Source organism: Chenopodium album, chromosome 15, assembly GCF_948465745.1.
Source record: "Chenopodium album chromosome 15, dcCheAlbu1.1, whole genome shotgun sequence".
NCBI lineage: Eukaryota > Viridiplantae > Streptophyta > Magnoliopsida > Caryophyllales > Amaranthaceae > Chenopodium > Chenopodium album.
In genome coordinates this window covers 26,292,956-26,309,041 of record NC_137848.1, presented here as the reverse complement: position 1 = coordinate 26,309,041, position 16,086 = coordinate 26,292,956, and positions in this window count along the sequence as shown.

Here is a 16,086-nt window from a genome sequence, read left to right as displayed (position 1 = left end):
AAAGTCAAACACATTCAAACAAACCTTTTTGAATCAAATGAAAGTGAAATACATTCAAATAAAGCTTTTTGAATCAAACAAAAGTCGAATGCATTCAAAAAAGGTAATTGAATCAAATGAAAGTCAAACATATTCAAACAAAGCTTTTTGAATCAAATGAAAGTCAAACACATTCAAATAAAACTTTTTAAATCATACAAAAGTCAAATGCATTGAAAAAAATAATTAAATCAAATGAAAGTCAAACACATTCAAACAAAGATTTATAAATTAAATGAAAGTGAAACACATTCAAACAAAGCTTTTTGAATTAAATTAAAGTCAAATGCGTTCAAATAAAGCTTTTTGAACGAAAGAAAGTCAAATGCGTTGAAAAAAGCTATTGAATGAAATTAAAGTCACACATTCAAACAAATCTTTTTGTATCAAATGAAAGTCAAATGCGTTCAAATAAAGCTTTTTGAATGAAAGAAAGTCAAGTGCATTAAAAAAGCTAATTGAATGAAATGAAAGTCAAACACATTCAAACAAAGCTTTTTGAATAAAATGAACGTCAAATGCATTCAACAAAGCTATTTTAATCAAATGAAAGTGAAACACATTCAAACAAACCTTTTTGAATCAAATGAAAGTCAAACACATTCAAACAAACCTTTTTGAATCAAATGAAAGACAAACACATTCAAACAAAGCTTCTTGAATTAAATGGAAGTCAAATGCAATCAAATAAAGCATTTTGAATCAAAGAAAAGTCAAATACATGCAACAAAGCTAATTGAATGAAATGAAAGTCAAACACATTCAAACAAAGCTTTTTGAATCAAATGAAAGTAAAACACATTCAAACAAAGCTTTTTGAATCAAATGAAAGTCAAACACATTAAACAAAGCTTTTCTAATCAAATGAAAGTCAAACACATTTAAACAAAGCTTTTTGAACTAAATGAAAGTCAAACACATTTAAACAAAGATTTTTAACTCAAAAGAAAGTCAAATGCAATCTTCAAAGCTAATTGAGTCAAATGAAAGTCAAACACATTCCAACAATGCTTTTTGAATCTAATGAAAGTGAAACAAATACAAATAAAGCTTTTTGAATTAAAAAAAGGTCAAATGTAATAAAAAAACACTAATTAAATCAAATGAAAGTCAAACACATTCAAACAAATCTTTTTCAATCAAATGAAAGTCAAACACATTCAAACAAAGTTATTTAAATCAAACGAAAGTCAAATGCATTTAACAAAGCTAATTGTATCAAATAAAAGTCGTACAAATTCAAACAAAGCTTTTTGAATCAAATGAAAGTTAAACACATTCAAACAAAGCTTTTTGATTCAAATGAAAGTCAAACACATTCAAACAAAGCTTTTTAAATCAAACAAAACGATTTGAATCAAATGAAAGTCAAACACACATAAACAAAGGTTTTAATATCAAACGGAAGTCAAACAAATTCAAGTAAAGCTTTTTGAATCAATGAAAAGTCAAATGCATTCAACAAAGCTATTTGAATAAAGAAAGTCAAACACATTCAAACCAACCTTTATTAATCAAATGAAAGTAGACACACATTCAAACAAAGGTTTTGGAATTAAATGAAAGTGAACACATTCAAATAAAGCTTTTTGAATCAAATAAAAGTCAAATACATTCAACAAAGCTAATTGAATGAAATGAAAGTCAAACACATTCAAACAAACCTTTTTGAATCAAATGAAAGAGAAATACATTCAAATAAAGCTTTTTGAATCAAACAAAAGTCTAATGCGTTCAACAAAGCAATTTGAATCAAATGAAAGTAAAAAACACATAAACAAAGCTTTTAAAATAAAATGAAAGTCAAACGAATTCAAGTAAAGCTTTTAGAATCAAAGAAAAGTCAAATGCATTCAACAAAGCTTATTGAATAAATGAAAGTAAAACACATTCAAACCAACCTTTTTAATCAAATGAAAGTACACCCACATTCAAACAAAGGTTTTTGAATCGAATGAAAGTCATTTGCATTCAACAAAGCTATTTTAATCGAATGAAAGTCAAACACATTCAAACAAAGCTTTTGGAATCAAATGAAAGTGAACACATTCAAATAAAGCTTTTTGAATCAAATAAAAATCAAATACATTCAACAAAGCTAATTGAATGAAATAAAAGTCAAACACATTCAAACAAACCTTTTTGAGTCAAATGAAAGTGAAACACATTCAAATAAAGCTTTTTGAATCAAACAAAAGTGAAATACATTAAACAAAGCTACTTGAATGAAATGAAAGTCGAACACAGTCAAACAAGCCTTTTTGAATCAATTGAAAGTGAAACACATTCAAATAAAGCTTTTTGAATCAAAAAAAAGTAGAATGCATTCAACAAAATTAATTGAATCAAATGAAAGTCAAACACATTCAAACAAATCTTTTTAAATCAAATGAAAGTTAAACACATTCAAACAAAGCTTTTTAAATAAAATGAAAGTCAAACACATTTAAACAAAGCATTTTGAATCAAATGAAAAGTTTAATGCATTCAACAAAGCAGTTTGAATCAAATGAAAGTCAAACACATTCAAACAAACCTTTTTGAATCAAATGAAAGTGAAATACATTCAAATAAAGCTTTTTGAATGAAACAAAAGTCAAAAACATTCAAATAAATTTTTTTGAATTAAATAAAAGTCAGACGCATTCAAACAAAGCTTTTTAACTCAAAGGAAGGTAAAATGCATTCAACTAAGCTAATTGAATCAAATCAAAGTCACACACATTCAAACAAAGCTTTTAGAATCAAATGAAAGTCAAACGCATTTAAACAAAGCTTTTTAAATCAAATGCTAGTCAAATGCATTCGACAAAGCATTTTAAATCAAATAAAAGTCAAACACACATAAACAAAGCTTTTAAAATCAAATGAAACACAAAAAAATTTAAGTAAAGCTTTTTGAATCGAAAAAAAGTCAAATGCATTCAACAAAGCTAATTGAATAAATGAAAGTCAAACACATTTAAACCAAGCTATTTTAATCAAATGAAAGTAAACACACATTCAAATAAAGCTTTTCGAATCAAATGAAAGTCAAATGCATTCAACAAAGCTTTTTGAATCAAATAAAAGTGAAACGTATTCAATTAAAGCTTTTTGAATCAAACAAAAGTCAAACACAATCAACAAAGCTAATTCAATGCATGAAAGTCAAACACATTCAAACAAACTTTATTAATCAAATGAAAGTGAAATACATTCAAATAAAGCTTTTTGAAGCAAACAAAAGTTAAATGCATTCAACAAAGTTAAATGAATAAAATGAAAGTCAAAAACATTCAAACAAAGCTTTTTGAATCAAATGAAAGTCAAACACTTTCAAACAAAGCTTTTTGAATCAAATGAAAGTTAAACACATTTATAAAAAGCTTTTTGAATCAAATGAAAGTCAAAAATATTTAAAGAAAGCTTTTTGAATCAAATGAAAGTCAAACACATTTAAACAAAGCTTTTTGAATCAAATGAAAGTGAAACACATTCAAATAAAGCTTTTTGAATCAAACAAAAGAAAGTGAAACACATTCAAATAAACACTTTTTGAATCAAATGAATGTTAAATGCATTTAAACAAGCTAATTGAATCAAATGAAAGCCATACACATTCAAACAAAGCTTTTTGATTCAAATGAAAGTCAAACACAATAAAACAAGGCTTTTTGAATTAAATGAAGGTCAAATGCATTCACCAAACCTATTTGAATCAAATGAAAGCCAAACACATTCAAACAAACCTTTTTGAATCAAATAAAAGTGAAACACAATCAATTTATGGTTTTTAAATCAAACAAAAGTCAAATACATGCCATAAAACTAATTGAATGAAATGAAAGTCAAACCCATTCAATCAAGCCTTTTTGAATCAAATGATAGTGAAATACATTAAAATAAAGATTTTTGAATCAAACAAGAGTCAAACATATTCAAACAAAGCTTTTAAAATCAAATGACAGTAAAACACATTTAAACAAAGCTTTTTGAATCAAATGAAAGTAAAAAACATTTAAACAAAGCTTTTTGAATCAAATGAAAGTCAAACACATTTAAACAAACCTTTTTGAATCAAATAAAAGTGAAATACATTCAAATAAAGCTTTTTAAATCAAACAAAAGTCGAATGCATTCAACAAAGTTAATTAAATCAAATGAAAGTCAAATGTATTCAAGCAAAGCTTTTTGGATCAAATGAAAGTTAAGCACATTCAAACAAAGTTTTTTAACTCGAATGATAGTCAAATACATTCAACAAATACACACATAAACAAAGCTTTTAAAATCAAATGGAAGTCAAACAAATTAAAGTGAAACTTTTGGAATGAAATGAAAGTGAAACACATTCAAATAAAGCTTTTTGAATCAAATAAAAGTTAAACACATTCAACAAAGCTAATTTAATGAAATTAAAGTCAAAAACATTCAAACAAACCTTTTTGAATCAAATGAAAGTGAAAGACATTCATGTAGAGCTTTTTGAATCAAACAAAAGTTATATAAAGTCAACGAAACTAATTGAATGAAATGAATGTCAAACACATTCAAACAAACCTTTTTGAATCAAATGAAAGTGAAACACATTCAAATAAGAGTTTTCGAATCAATCAAAAGTAGAATGCATTCAACAAAGTTAATTGAATCAAATGAAAGTCACACACATTCAAACAAAGCTTTTTGATTCAAAATGAAAGTCAAACACATTCAAACAAAGCTTTTAGAATTAAATGAAAGTCAATTGCACTCAAATAAAGCTTTTTGAATCAAGGAAAAGTCAAATAAATTCAACAAAGCTAATTGAATCAAGTGAATATCAAACACATTTAAACAAACCTTTTTGAATCAAATGAAAGTCAAACATATTTAAACAAAGCTTTTTAACTTAATAGAAAGTAAAAAGCATTCAACAAATATAATTGAATCAAATGATAATCAAACACATTCGAACAATCCTTTTTAAATAAAATGAAAGTGAAACACATTCAAATAAAGCTTGTTGAATCAAAGAAAAGTCTAATGCAATGAACAAAGCTAATTGAATCAAATGAAAGTAAAACACATTTAAACTTGGCTTTTGAATCAAATGAAAGTTAAACACATTCAAACAAATATTTTTAAATTAAATGAAAGTCAAATGCATTCAAATAAAGCTTTTTGAATCAAAGAAAGGTCAAATACATTGAACAAAGGTAATTGAACCAAGTTAAAATCAAACACATTCAAACAAAGCTTTTTGAATCAAATAAAAGTCAAACACATTCAAACAAAGGTTTTTGAATTAAATGAAAGTGAAATGCATTCAAATAAAGCTTTTTGAATCAAAGAAAAGTCAAATGCATTCAAAAAAGCTAAGTGAATCAAATTAAAGTAAAAACACATTCAAACAAAGCTTTTTGAATCAAATGAAAGTAAAACACATTCAAACAAAGCTTTTTGAATCAAATGAAGGTCAAATGCATTCAACAAAGCTATTTGAATCAAATGAAAGTCAAACATATTCAAGAAAACCTTTTTGAAACAAATGAAAGTGAAACACATCCTATTAAAGCTTTTTGAATCAAACAAAAGTCAACATTCAACAAAGCTAATTGAATGAAATGAAAGTCAAACACATTCAAACAAACCTTTTAAAACAAATGAAAATGAAATACATTCAAATAAAGCTTTTCGAATCAAACAAAAGTCGAAGGCATTAAACAAAGTTAACTGAATCAAATGAAAGTCAAAGACATTCAAACAAAGGTTTTTGAATCAAATGAAAATCAAACACATTCAAATAAAGTTGTTTGAATGAAATGAAAGTCAAATACATTTAAACAAAGCTTTTTGAATCAAATGAAATTCAAACAAATTTTAACAAAGCTTTTTGAGTCAAATGAAAGTCAAACACATTTAACCAAAGCTTTTATAACTCAAATGAAATTAAAATGCATTCAACAAAACAAATTGAATCAAATGAAAGTCAAACACATTTAATCAAAGCTAATTTAATAAATGAAAGTCAAACACATTCAAACCAAGCTTTTTAAATCAAATGAAAGTAAATACACATTCAAACAAAGCTTTTGAATCAAATGAAAGTTAAACACATTCAAACAAAGATTTTTTAATCTAATAAAAGTAAAAACAAATTTAAACAAAGCCTTTTGAATCAAATGAATGTCAAACGCATTCAAACAAGCTAATTGAACCAAATGAAAGTGAAACACATTCGAACAAAGCATTTAAAATCAAATGAAAGTAAAAGACATTCAAACAAAGCTTTTTGAATCAAAAGAAGGTTAAATGCATTCACCAAAGCTATTTGAATCAAACGAAAGTCAAACATATTTAAACAAAGCTTTTTAATTCAAATGAAAGTCAAATGCATTCAACAAATCTAATTGAATCAAATGAAAGTCAAACACATTCAAACAAATCTTTTTGAATTAAATGAAAGTAAAAAACATTCTAACAAAGCTTTTTGAATCAAATGAAAGTCAAACGCATTCAAATAAAGCTAATTAAATCAAATGAAAGTCAAACACATTCAAACAATGCTTTTTGAATCAAATAAAAGTCAAACACATTTAAACAAAGCTTTTTAAATCAAATAAAAGACAAATGCATTCAACAAAGCTAAGTGAATCAAATGAAAGTCATGCAAATTCAAACAAAGCTTTTTGAATCAAATGAAAGCCAAACACATTCAAACAAAGCTTTTTGAATTAAATGGAAGTCAAATGCTTTCAAATAAATCTTTTTGATTCAAAGAAAAGCAGAATGCATTCAACAAAGATAATTGAATCAAATGAAAGTAAAAAACATTCAAACAAAGCTTTTTGAATCAAATGAAAGTCAAACGCATTCAAAAAAAGCTAATTAAATCAAATGAAAGTTAAACACATTCAAAAAAATGCTTTTTGAATCAAATAAAAGTCAAACACATTTAAACAAAGCTTTTTAAATAAAATGAAAGTCAAATGCATTCAACAAAGCTAATTGAATAAATGAAAGTCAAACAAATTCAAACCAAGCTTTTTTAATCAAATGAAAGTACACACACATTCAAACAAAGCTTTTTGAATCAAATGAAAGTCAAATGCATTCAACAAAACTATTTGAATCAAATGAAAACCAAACACATTCAAACAAAGCTTTTAGAATCAAATGAAAGTGAACACATTCAAATAAAGCTTTTTGAATCAAATAAAAGTCAAATACATTCAACAAAGCTAAACGTATGAAATGAAAGTCAAACACATTCAAACAAACCTTTTTGAATCAAATGAAAGTGAAATACATTCCAATAAAGCTTTTTGAATTAAATAAAAGTCGAATGCATTCAACAAAGTTAATTGATTCAAATTAAAGTCAAACACATTCAAACAAAGCTTTTTGAATGAAATCAAAGTCAAACACATTCAAACAAAGATTTTTTAAATCAATTAATAGTCAAATGCATTCAACAAAGCAATTTGAATCAAAGAAAACTCAAATACATTCAACAAAGCTAATTGAATAAATGAAATTCAAATACATTCAAACTAACCATTTTTAATCCAATGAAAGCCAAACACATTCAAACAAAGCTTTTAGAATCTAATGAAAGTGAACACATTCAAGTAAATCTTTTAGAATCAAATAAAAGTCAAATACATTCAAAAAAGCTAATTGAATGAAATGAAAGTCAAACACAATTAAACAAACCTTTTTGAATCAAATGAAAGTGAAACACATTCAAACAAAGCTTTTTGAATCAAACAAAAGTGAAATACATTCAACAAAGCTAATTGAATGAAATAAAAGTTAAACACATTCAAACAAACCTTTTTGAATCAAATGAAAGTGAAACACATTCAAATAAAGCTTTTTGAATCAAATGAAAGTCACAGAAATTTAAACAAAGCTTTTTGAATCAACTGAAAGTCAAACACATTTAAACAAAGATTTTTGAATCAAATGAAAGTCAAACACATTTCAACAAAGCTTTTTAACTCAAATGAAAGTCAAACACATTTAAACAAAGATTTTTGAATCAAATGAAAGTCAAACACATTTCAACAAAGCTTTTTAACTCAAATGAAAGTCAAATGCATTCAACAAAGCTAATTAGTCAAATGAAAGTCAAACACATTCAAACAATGCATTTTAAATCTAATGAAAGTGAAACACATTCAAATAAAGCTTTTTGAATCAAAAAAAGGTTAAATGTTTTAAAAAAACACTAATTGAATTAAATAAGGTCTAACACATTCAAACAAAGCTTTTTAAATAAAATGAAAGTCAAACACATTCAAACAAAGTTATTTGAATCCAAGGAAAGTTAAATGCATTCAACAATGCTAATTGAATAAAATGAAATCTAAACACATTCAAACAAAGCTTTTTAATGAAATAAACGTCAAACACATTTAAACAAAGCATTTTGAATTAAATGAATGTCAGATGCATTCAAATAAAGCTTTTTGAATGAAAGAAAAGTCAAATGCATTCAACAATTTTAATTGAATCAAATGAAAGTCAAACACATTCAAACAATGCTTTTTAAATCAAATAAAATTCAAACACATTTAAAGAAAGCTTTTTGAATCAAATGAAAGTAAAACACATTCAAACAAAGCTTTTTGAATCAAATGAAAGTCACAGACATTTAAACAAAGCTTTTTGAATCAAATGAAAGTCAAACACATTTAAACAAAGCTTTTTCAATCAAATGAAAGTTAAACACATTTCAACAAAGCTTTTTAATTCAAATGAAAGTCAAATGCATTCAACAAAGCTAATTAGTCAAATGAAAGTCAAACACATTCAAACAATGCATTTTAAATCTAATGAAAGTGAAACACATTGAAATAAAGCTTTTTGAATCAAAAAAAGGTTAAATGTTATAAAAAAACACTAATTGAATCAAATGAAAGTCTAACACATTCAAACAAAGCTTTTTAAATCAAATGAAATTCAAACACATTCAAATTAATTTATTTGAATCAAAGGAAAGTTAAATGCATTTAACTAAGCTAATTGAATCAAATGAAATTCAAACACATTCAAACAAAGCTTTTTGAATCAAAGAAAAGTCAAATGCATTCAACAAAGCTAATTGAATCAAATGAAAGTGAAACACATTCTAACAATGCGTTTTGAATTAAATAAAAGTCAACCGAATTTAAAAAAGATTTTTTAAATCAAATGAAAGTCAAATGCATTGAAAAAAGCTAATTGAATCAAATGTAAGTCAAACACATACAAACAAAGCTTTTTGTATCAAATAAAAGTCAAACACATTCAAACAAAGGTTTTTGAATAAAATGAAAGTCAAATGCATTCAACAAAGCTATTTGAATCAAATGAAAGTCAAACACATTCAAACAAACCTTTTTAAATAAAACGAAAGAGAAACACATAAAATAAAGCTTTTTAAATCAAAGAAAAGTCAAATGCATTAAAGAAAGCTAATTGAATCAAAAGAAAGTCAAAACACATTTAAAAAAAGCTTTTTGAATCATATGAAAGTGAAACACATTCAAACAAATCTTTTTGAATTAAATGAAAGCCAAATGCAGTCAACAAAACTATCTGAATCAAATAAAAGTCAAACACATTCAAGCAAAGCTTTTTGAATCAAATGAATGTCAAACACATTAAAACAAAGCTTTTTTAATCAAATGAACGTCAAAAGCATTCAACAAAGCTACTTGAGTCAAATGAAAGTGAAACACATTCAAATAAACCTTTTTGAATCAAATGAAAGTGAAACACATTCAAATAAAACTTTTTAAATCTTTTCAAAGTCAAATGCATTGAATAAAGCTAATTAAATCAAATGAAAGTCAAACAAATTCAAACAAAGCTTAATAAATAAAATGACAGTAAAACACATTCAAACAAAGCCTTTTGAATTAAATGAAAGTCAAATGCGTTCAAAAAAAACTTTTTAAATGAGAGAAAGTCAAGTGCATTAAAAAAAGCTAATTGAATGAAATGAAAGTCAAACACATTCAAACAATGCTTTTTGTTTCAAGTAAAAGTTAAACATATTGAAACAAAGCTTTTTGAATTAAAAGAAAGTCAAACACATTCAACAAAGCTAATTGAATCAAATAAAAGTCATGCAAATTCAAACAAAGCTTTTTGAATCAAATGGAAGTCAAATTCTTTCAAATAAAGCTTTTTGAGTCAAAGAAAAGTAGAATGCATTCAACAAAGATAATTGAATCAAATGAAAGTCAAACACATTCAAACAAAGCTTTTTGAATCAAATGAAAGTCAAACGCATTCAAATAAAGCTAATTAAATCAAATGAAAGTCAAACACATTCAAACAATGCTTTTTGAATCAAATAAAAGTCAAACACATTTAAACAAAGCTTTTTAAATAAAATAAAGTCAAATGCATTCAGCAAAGCTAATTGAATAAATGAAAGTCAAACACATTCAAATCAAGCTTTTTTAATCAAATGAAAGTACACACACATTCAAACAAAGCTTTTTGAATCAAATGAAAGTCAAATGCATTCAAAAAACTATTTGAATGAAATGAAAGTCAAACACATTCAAACAAAGCTTTTAGAATCAAATGAAAGTAAACACATTCAAATAAGGCTTTTTGAATGAAATAAAAGTCAAATACATTCAACAAAGCTATTTGAATGAAATGAAAGTTAAACACATTTAAACAAACCTTTTTGAATCAAATGAAAGTGAAACACATTCAAACAAAGCTTTTTGAATCAAACAAAAGTGAAATACATTCAACAGAGCTAATTGAATGAAATAAAAGTCAAACACATTCAAACAAACCTTTTTGAATCAAATGAAAGTGAAACACATTCAAATAAAGCTTTTTGAATCAAACAAAAGTAGAATGCATTTAAGAAAATTAATTGAATCAAATGAAAGCAAACACATTCAAACAAAGCTTTTTGAATAAAAAGAAAATCAAACATATTCAAACAAAGCTTTATGAATGAAATGAAAGTCAAATGCATTCAAATAAAGCTTTTTGAATCAAAGGAAACTCAAATGCATTCAACAAAGCTAATTGAATCAAATCAAAAGCAAACACATTCAAACAAACCTTTTTGAATAAATGAAAGTCAAAAAAATTTAAACAAAGATTTTTAACTCAAATGAAAGTCAAAAGCATTCAACAAATCTAATTGAATCAAATGATAATCTAACACATTCAAACTACCCTTTTTGAATCAAATGAAAGTGAAACACATTCAAATAAAGCTTTTTGTATCAAACAAAAGTCAAATACATTCAACAAAGCTAATTAAATGAAATGAAAGTCAAACACATTCAAACAAAGCTTATTAAATCCAATGAAAGTGAAACACATTCAAATAAAGCTTCTGGAATCAAAGAAAAGTCTAATGCAATCAACAAAACTAAATGAATCAAAATAAAAGTCAAACACTTTTAAACTCGGCTTTTTGAATCAAATGAAAGTTAAACACATTTAAACAAATATTTTTGAATTAAATGAAAGTCAAATATATTCAAATAAAGCTTTTTGTATCAAAGAAAAGTCAAATGCATTCAACAAAGCTAAGTGAATCAAATTAAAATCCAACACATTCAAACAAAGTTTTTGAATCAAATAAAAGTCAAACACATTCAAACAAAGGTTTTTGAATTAAATGAAAGTTAAATGCATTCAAATAAAGCTTTTTGAATGAAAATTAAGTCAAATACATTCAAAAAAGCTAAGTGAATCAAATTAAAGTAAAAATACATTCAAACAAAGCTATTTGAATCAAATAGAAGTCAAACATATTCAAGCAAACCTTTTTTAATCAAATGAAAGTGATACACATTCATATAAAGCTTTTTGAATCAAACAAAAGTCAAATACATTCAACAAAGCTAATTGAATGAAATAAAAGTCAAACACATTCAAACAAACCTTTTTGAATCAAATGAAAATGAAATACATTCAAATAAAGCTTTTTGAATTAAACAAAAGTTGAATGCATTAAACAAAATTAACTGAATCAAATGAAAGTCAAACACATTCAAACAATGTTTTTTGAATCAAAAGAAAATCAAGCACATTCAAACAAAGCTTTTTGAATCAAATGAAAGTCAAATACATTTAAACAAAGCTTTTAGAATCAAATAAAATTCAAACACATTTAAACAAAGCTTTTTGAATCAAAAGAAAGTCAAACACATTTAATAAAAGCTTTTTAACTCAAATGAAAGTCAAATGCATTCAATAAAGCTGATTGAATCAAATGAAAGTCAAAAACATTCAATCAAAGCTAATTTAATAAATGAAAGTCAAACACATTCAAACCAAGCTTTTCTAATCAAATGAAAGTAAACACACATTCAAACAAAGCTTTTGAATAAAATGAAAGTCAAACACATTCAAACAAAGCTTTTTTAATCTAATGAAAGTAAAATCACATTCAAACAAAGCCTTTTGAATCAAATGAATGTCAAACGCATTCAAATAATCTAATTGGACCAATTAAAAGTCAAACACATTCAATCAAAGTTTTTTGAATCAAACAAAATTCAAATACATTCAACAAAGCTAATTGAATTAAATGAAAGTCAAACACATTCAAATAAACCTTTTTTAATCAAATGAAAGTGAAATACATTCAAAAGAGCTTTTTTTATCAAACAAAAGTCGAATGCGTTCAACAAAGTTAATTGAATCAAATGAAAGTCAAACACATTCGAAAAAGCTATTTGAATCAAATGAAAGTCAAACACATTCAAAGGAAGCTTTTTGAATCAAATGAAAGTCAAACACATTTAAACAAAGCTTTTTAAATCAAATGAAAGTCAAAAACATTTAAGCAAAGCCTTTGGAATTAAATGAAAGTCAAAACACATTTAAACAAAGCTTTTTGACTCAAATGAAAGTCAAATGCATTCAACAAAGCTAAATAGTAAAATGAAAGTCAAACACATTCAAACAACGCTTTCTGAATCTAATGAAAGTGAAACATAGTGAAATAAAGGTTTTTGAATAAAAAAAATGTCAAATGTAATTAAAAACACTAATTGAATCAAATGAAAGTCAAAGACATTCAAACAATGCTTTTAAATTAATTGAAAGTAAAACAAATTCAACAAATCTAATTGAATCAAATGACTGTCAAAAAAATTCAAAAAAAGCTTTTTGAATCAATTCAAAGTCAAACACATTCAAACAAAGCTTTTTAACTTAAATGGAGGTCAAATGCATTCAAATAAAACTTTTTGAATCAAAGAAAACTCAAATGCATTCAACAAAGATAATTTAATCAAACGAATGTCAAACACATTGAAACAAAGATTTTTGAATCAAATGAAAGTTAAAAACATTCAAACTAAGCTTTTTGATGAAAGAAAAGTCAAATGCATTGAAATAAAGCTTTTTGAATCAAAGAAAAGTCAAATGCATTCAAAAAAGTTAATTGAATCAAATAAAAATCAATCACATTCAAACAAAGCTTTTTAAATCAAATGAAAGTCAAACACATTGAAACAATGCTTTTTTAATTAAATGAAGTCAAATGCATTCAACAAAGCTAATTGAATCAAATGAAAGTCTAACACATTCAAACAAGGCTTTTTGAGTCAAATGAATGTCAAACGCATTCAAACAAAGCTTTTTGATTTAAATGAAAGTCACCTGCATTCAAATAAAGCTTTTTGAATCAAAGACAAGTCAAATGCATTCAACAAAGCTAAGCGAATCAAATGAAAATCAAACACATTCAAACAATTTTTTTTTAATCAAATGAAAGTCAAACACATTTAAACAAAGCTTTTTTTAATCAAATGAAAGTCAAATGCATTCAACAAAGCTAATTGAATTAAATGAAAGTCAAACACATTTAAAAAAAGATTTTTTAATCTAATGAAAGTCAACACATTCAAACAAAGCTTTTTAAATCAAATGAAAGGCAAATGCATTCAACAAAGCTATTTGAATCAAATGAAAATCAAACACATTTAAATAAAGCTTTTAAAATCATATGAAAGCCGAACAAATTCAAGTAAAGCTTTTTGAATCAAAGAAAAGACAAAGGCATTCAACAAAGCTAATTGAATAAATGAAAGTCAAACACATTCAAACCAAGCTTTTTTATTCAAATGAAAGTAAACACACATTCAAACAAAGCTTTTTAAATGAAAGTGAAAGTCCAATGCATTCAACAAATCTAATTGAATCAAATGAGAGTCAAACACATTCAAACAAAGATTTCGGAATCAAATGAAAGGCAAACACATTCAAACAAAGCTGTTTAAATCAAATGAAAGTCAAATGCATTTAACAAAGCTATTTGAATCAAATAAAAGTCGAATGCATTTAACAAAGTTAATTGAATCAAATGAAAGTCAAACACATTCAAACAAAGCTTTTTTAATCAAATGAAAGTCACAGACATTTAAACAAAGCTTTTTGAATCAAATGAAAGTCAAACACATTTCATCAAAGCTTTTCAACTCAAATGAAAGTCAAATGCATTCAACAAAGGTAATTAGTCAAATGAAAGTAAAACACATTCAAACAATGCATTTTAAATCTAATGAAAGTGAAACAGATTCAAATAAATCTTTTTGAATCAAAGAAAGGTCAAATGTTATAAAAAAACACTAATTGAATCAAATGAAAGTCAAACACATTCAAACAATGCTTTTTAAATCAATTTAAAGTAAAACAAATTCAACAAATCTAATTGAATCAAATGACTGTCAAAAAAATTCAAAAAAAGCTTTTTGAAAAAATTAAAAGTCAAACACATTCAAACAAAGTTTTTTTATTTAAATGGAGGTCAAATGCATTCAAATAAAGCTTTTTGAATCAAAGAAAACTCAAATGCATTCAACAAAGATAATTTAATCAAATGAATGTCAAACACATTGAAACAAAGCTTTTTGAAGCAAATGAAAGTCAAACACATTCAAACAAAGCTTTTTAAATCAAATGATAGTCAAATGCATTCAACGAAGCAATTTGAATCAAATGAAAGTCAAACACACATAAACAAAGCTTTTTGACTTAAATGGAGGTCAAATGCATTCAGATAAAGCTTTTTGAATCAAAGATAACTCAAATGCATTCAACAAAGATATTTTTTTTCAAATGAATGTCAAACCCATTTAAACATAGCTTTTTGAATCAAAGAAAAGTCAAATGCATTCAACAAAGTTAATTGAATCAAATAATAATCAATCACATTCAAACAAAGCTTTTTAAATCAAATGAAAGTTAAACACATTGAAACAATGCTTTTTTAATTAAATGAAAGTCAAATGCATTCAACAAAGTTAATTGAATCAAATGAAAGGCTAACACATTCAAACAAAGCTTTTTGAGTCAAATGAATGTCAAACACAGTCAAACAAAGCTTTTTGATTTAAATGAAAGTCAAATGCATTCAAATAAAGCTTTTTGAATCAAAGAAAAGTCAAATGCATTCAACAAAGCTAAGCGAATCAAATGAAAATCAAACACATTCAAACAATGTTTTTTGAATCAAATGAAAGTCAAACACATTTAAACAAAGCTGTTTGAATCAAATGAAAGTCAAACACATTTAAACAAAGCTTTTTGAATCAAATGAAAGTCAAACACATTTAAACAAAGCTTTTTTAATCAAATGAAAGTCTAATGCATTCAACAAAGCTAATCGAATCAAATGAAAGTCAAACATATTCAAACAAAGCTTTTTAAATCAAATGAAAGTCAAATGCATTCAACAACGCTATTTGAATCAAATAAAAATCAAACACATTTAAATAAAGCTTTTAATATCATATGAAAGTCTAACAAATTCAAGTAAAGCTTTTTGAATCAAAGAAAAGACAAAGGCATTCAACAAAGCTAATTGAATAAATGAAAGTCAAACACATTCAAACCAAGCTTTTTTATTTAAATGAAAGTAAACACACATTCAAACAAATCTTTTTGAATGAAATGAAAGTCAAATGCATTCAACAAATCTAATTGAATCAAATGAGAGTCAAACACATTCAAACAAAGATTTTGAAATCAAATGAAAGGCAAACACATTCAAACAAAGCTGTTTGAATCAAATGAAAGTCAAATGCATTCAACAAAGCT